The sequence below is a fragment of the Perognathus longimembris genome, chromosome 12, assembly GCF_023159225.1.
Source record: "Perognathus longimembris pacificus isolate PPM17 chromosome 12, ASM2315922v1, whole genome shotgun sequence".
Taxonomy (NCBI): Eukaryota; Metazoa; Chordata; class Mammalia; order Rodentia; family Heteromyidae; genus Perognathus; species Perognathus longimembris.
In genome coordinates, this window is record NC_063172.1 from 66,215,153 (window position 1) to 66,220,389 (window position 5,237).

Genomic DNA, 5,237 nt, shown 5'->3' on the forward strand with positions numbered 1-5,237 from the left:
GTGTGGCAGGCTTGGCCATGTGGTGTTTGCCTTTATAACCCGACCCCGAGTGTGGCCCGGGGCGTGCGGTCCCACGCGGTCCCAGCTCCCGAGTCTGGGCTGTGGCCCTGGCCCATCAGCCTGCTTTTTACGGTTGCAGTTCCAGCTCCCGACCCTGGCTGGTCAGTTCACTTTCTACTTCCCCAGTAAACCCATCTTTTACTGGAGACTGTCTCTGAGTGGTGGACTCTTGGAGGGATGGGGGATCCCCCTCCTCGGACCCCATTACACAGGCTGGGGCTTGAGCCGCACCCGTGGCCCCGGCTCACACGTGGCCCGGCTCACACACATGCTACCACGTTTCCTGGCCGCCCCCGGCCCAGGGTGGAGGCGGCCCTGCCTTGGTGACATGGAGCTGGCGCCCTCAGGGGACGCGGCCCTCAGGGGACACGGCCGGAGCCTGGCTGGGGGAGGGGCGTGGGTCACCCTGAGGCCCTGGAGCGCAGTCATGAAGTAGAGTGGGGGTTTGCTACAATGAAACGGGGTCCCCCCCAAGGGAGGGGATTCCTGGTTCCCCCAAGAGTCCACCACACAGTCTCCAGCTACAAGATGACAAAAAGACAGATTTATTGGGGAAATAAAAAGTGAACAGAAAGTGAACCGACCGGCCTTGGTCGCAGCCCGGACTCGGGAGCCGAAACTGCCGACCATGAGTGCAGGGTCAGGGCCCAGACTCGGGAGCTGGGACCGCCCGCACGTGTGCAGCCCAGACTCGGGAGCTGGGGACGCGTGCACGTGTGGCCTTCCAGCCTGGTTATAAGGCAAACATTACAGCCAAACCTGCCACACGCGGGCGGCCAATGAGGATACAGCACAGAGCACGCCAGGCCGCACGCAGGCGGCCAATGAGGATACGGCACGGAGCACGCCAGGCCGCACGCGGGCGGCCAATGAGGATACGGCACGGAGCACGCCAGGCCGCATGCGCGTGGCCAATGAGGATACGGCACGGAGCACGCCGGGCCGCACGCGGGCGGCCAATGAGGATACGGCACGGAGGACGCCAGGCCGCACGCGCATGGCCAATGAGGATACGGCACGGAGGACGCCGGGCCGCACGCGGGCGGCCAATGAGGATACGGCACGGAGGACGCCGGGCCGCACGCGGGCGGCCAATGAGGATACGGCACTTACGGAGCACGCCGGGCCGCACGCGGGCGGCCAATGAGGATACGGAGCACGCCAGGCCGCACGTGGGCGGCCAATGAGGATACGGCACGGAGGACGCCGGGCCGCACGCGGGCGGCCAATGAGGATACGGCACTTACGGAGCACGCGCGTGGCCAATGAGGATACGGCACTTACGGAGCACGCCGGGCCGCACGCGGGCGGCCAATGAGGATACGGAGCACGCCAGGCCGCACGTGGGCGGCCAATGAGGATACGGCACGGAGGACGCCGGGCCGCACGCGGGCGGCCAATGAGGATACGGAGCACGCCAGGCCGCACGCGCGTGGCCAATGAGGATACGGCACGGAGGATGCCGGGCCGCACGCGGGCGGCCAATGAGGATACGGAGCACGCCAGGCCGCACGCGGGCGGCCAATGAGGATACGGCACGGAGCACGCCAGGCCGCACGCGCGTGGCCAATGAGGATACGGCACGGAGCACGCCAGGCCGCACGCGCGTGGCCAATGAGGATACGGCACTTACGGAGGACGCCAGGCCGCACGCGCGTGGCCAATGGCGGTACAGTCTGTCTCATAGCGTCTGTGTGAACCGGCCTATCATTGGAGTTGGAAATGGCGCAGGGACTTGGCGGGGCTCACAGGATGCGGGTGGCTTCGCCCCTCATGGGAGGGCACGGGTTTGACCTTGAAGGCTCCTTGAACTTTCCCTGCTTCCGGTGTCAAGCAGTTTACACGGTCTCATCCCAGGAGGGGCGCCTCCCTGGACGGGGGGAGCGCTCAGTGGAGATGGGGTCGGCCTCTGCTCTCCGCTGAGCTGGAGTCCACCTGAGGGGCCTCCGCAGCTGGTGAGGGCGCTGGCCAGATCGGGCCTCCCCGCTACAGGCCGCGGTGCTGGGCGCGGGTCGTGTATTTACATTCCCGCGCGAACTCGGCCCGCGTGGGGGCGGCGCGAGCCACCGACCCGCTCGTGACCAGGCCTCGGGGCGCCGGGGGCGGTGGGCCTGGGCCTGGGGCGCCCGGGGCGGTGGGCCTGGGCCTGGCCCGGAGGGCGGGACGCGGAACACGGAACACGTCCCCGGGGCCCTGGAGCCCGAGGGCACGTGCGCGGTGGACCCCCGCGTGCGCGCCGACGGTCCAGCTGCGTGCGCATGCGCGTGCGCCCGGTCCGCTCCGGGGCTCGGGCTGAGGGGCGCGCGGGCGAGCGCGGCGGCCGCGAGGTGAGTGATCGTCAGCCCGAAGGCTGCGCGGTGGCTCGGGGCCCCGCTCCCCGCGGGCGAAGGGCAGGGTGGGGTCGGCCTGGGTGTGAGGGGACGCCCGCCGCCTCCCGCCTCCCCGCGCCCGAGGCCCGCGCTGCCCGGCCCGGCCCGGCTCCGGAGGCGAGGCCCTGTCAGGAGGCGAGGCCCTGTCCCGAGGCGAGGCCCTGTCGGGAGGCGAGGCCCCGTCACGAGGCGAGGCCCTGTCCCGAGGCGAGGCCCCGTCGGGAGGCGAGGCCCTGTCCCGAGGCGAGGCCCTGTCCCGAGGCGAGGCCCTGTCAGGAGGCGAGGCCCTGTCCCGAGGCGAGGCCCCGTCGGGAGGCGAGGCCCTGTCCCCGAGGCGAGGCCCTGTCCCGAGGCGAGGCCCTGTCCCGAGGCGAGGCCCTGTCCCGAGGCGAGGCCCTGTCCCCGAGGCGAGGCCCTGTCCCGAGGCGAGGCCCTGTCCCGAGGCGAGGCCCTGTCCCCGAGGCGAGGCCCTGTCGGGAGGCGAGGCCCTGTCCCGAGGCGAGGCCCTGTCCCCGAGGCGAGGCCCTGTCGGGAGGCGAGGCCCTGTCCCGAGGCGAGGCCCTGTCCCCGAGGCGAGGCCCTGTCCCGAGGCGAGGCCCTGTCCCGAGGCGAGGCCCTGTCCCCGAGGCGAGGCCCTGTCCCGAGGCGAGGCCTGCGCAGCCAGCGCAGTAGTCGGTCGGGCCGCCCCGCCGGGCCGCCTCGAGAGTAGGCGCAGGGACAGGCGCGGCGGGCACGTGGCGGGCTCCGGGCACGTGCCGCCCCCAGTTCCTCCCGCGGGGCGTCGGGTCTCAGCACCCCGCTCTTGGGTTGGGCTTTATCTGTGATGCCCTCGACGGGGCGGTCCGTCCGGCTGCCTCGGGGACGCCGCCAGAGCCCACGGCCAACAGTCAACTCCCAGCGCCTCCCCGACGACCGACCCCGAGCCTCGCACCCGGCGTCTGTACATCCTACCGACCCCCCCCACCCCCCACCCCCGAGGGGAGCCGGCCCGAGCGGCAGGGAAGGAAGCCGCACACGCGACTCCACGGGCCATCCCTCCGTGCTCCATACAGCTTTGCGACGGCCGCCGGCGGCCCGCCCGGGGAAGGCGCCAGCCACGAGGGAGGCGGCCAGTCAAGAGCCCACGGTGCTGAGTTCAAATCCCAGCGTCCGTGCACACGCGCACACGCCCACCTTCTAGTCGGCTCTGTGTCATCAGGGTGGGCTCCAAAACGTGCCCCATGAAGCCGGAGGGCGACCCCCTGAACGTCCTACCTACAGGAAGATGAAGAGGACTGCGGGTTTGGCCAAGGGGAAACGAGAGCTTCGCCCCTGCGTGACCGTGGAAAGGACAGGCTGGCTGCACTGCGGGTCTCTGGAAAGCAATCTGAGCTCCATGTAGTCGCAGTGTAGATACAACAGTGCAGGGTTCACAATGCAGATTAGTAGTGTTTAACTGTCTCTGCAATACGCTTCTTTTTCCTCCAATTAGAGAAACATTCATCTACTAGGTGTCACCTTTAAATAATTTTGTAGGACTCCACAGTCTTTTTTTTTTTTGGCCAGTCCTGGGCCTTGGACTCAGGGCCTGAGCACTGTCCCTGGCTTCTTCCCGCTCAAGGCTAGCACTCTGCCACTTGAGCCACAGCGCCGCTTCTGGCCGTTTTCTGTATATGTGGTGCTGGGGAATCGAACCTAGGGCCTCGTGTATCCGAGGCAGGCACTCTTGCCACTAGGCTATATCCCCAGCCCTCCACAGTCTTTAGACAAAATGTCTTAAAACAACAGAAAATATTATGATCGATACACAGGATGACTTCAAATTTTGTGAAATATTTCATATGAGGTTCTCCCCTCCCATTCTCTCCAGTGTATTCATTTTTTTTTGACAGTCCTGGGGCTTGAACTCAGGGCCTAGGCACTGTCCCTGGCTTCTTTCTGCCACTTGAGCCACAGTGCCACTTCTGGCTTTTTCTGTATATGTGGTGCTGAGGAGTCAAATCCAGGGCTTCATGCATGCTAGGCAAGCACTCTACCACTAAGCCACATTCCCAGCCCCAGTATATTCATATTTCTCTGACAGCATTTAAGTTATCATGTAATTGTTTCCATATCTGTCTTTCCTATTTCTAAAGGATAGGAATCATATTATACTCATATCCCTAGTGATTCTGGCAAACAGACAAATTGTCCAATAAATAGTAGATAAATTAATAATTGATAATGAGTAAATGCTGTTATTATTTCTGACTTCTCTAAATTGAGAACTTCTTGAAGCTCACATAATTAATTCAGTCACATAATGTGTCCTCATTCATCCCCTACAAAAAAGATTCAGAGTCTACAAGAGAACAGTATCATCCAAAATTACTTCAGTGAGCATTTTTTTTTTTGCCTATGAAGACATATGAGGATCCTGTTCTTTGTCATCTTGTGGAGGATCTCATAACTGATTACAGTCTTATTTAGGAGTTGGAGAAGTAGCTCTCTGTGTAGGTGTTTTGAGAATTGAAAAGCTACTTGGTCTTATTTTGTTCTCAGTTTTGGGTTTGTAAAGTTTTATTAGAGGGGGCTGGGGATATAGCCTAGTGGCAAGAGTGCCTGCCTCATATACACGAGGCCCTAGGTTCGATTCCCCAGCACCACATATACAGAAAACGGCCAGAAGCGGCGCTGTGGCTCAAGTGGCAGAGTGCTAGCCTTGAGCGGGAAGAAGCCAGGGACAGTGCTCAGGCCCTGAGTCCAAGGCCCAGGACTGGCCAAAAAAAAAAAAAAAAAAGTTTTATTAGAGGTCTCCAAAGGTAAAAGTTATTTCTATTTCACTTCTAG

General features: G+C 63.1%; 1 protein-coding gene across 1 annotated transcript in view; it reads left to right on the forward strand.

The window, feature by feature from the left end:
• The window catches only part of Sgk3 (serum/glucocorticoid regulated kinase family member 3), a 55,088-nt gene that overhangs the window by 49,735 nt on the left and 116 nt on the right, over nucleotides 1–5,237 (forward strand). The window lies entirely within an intron of this gene.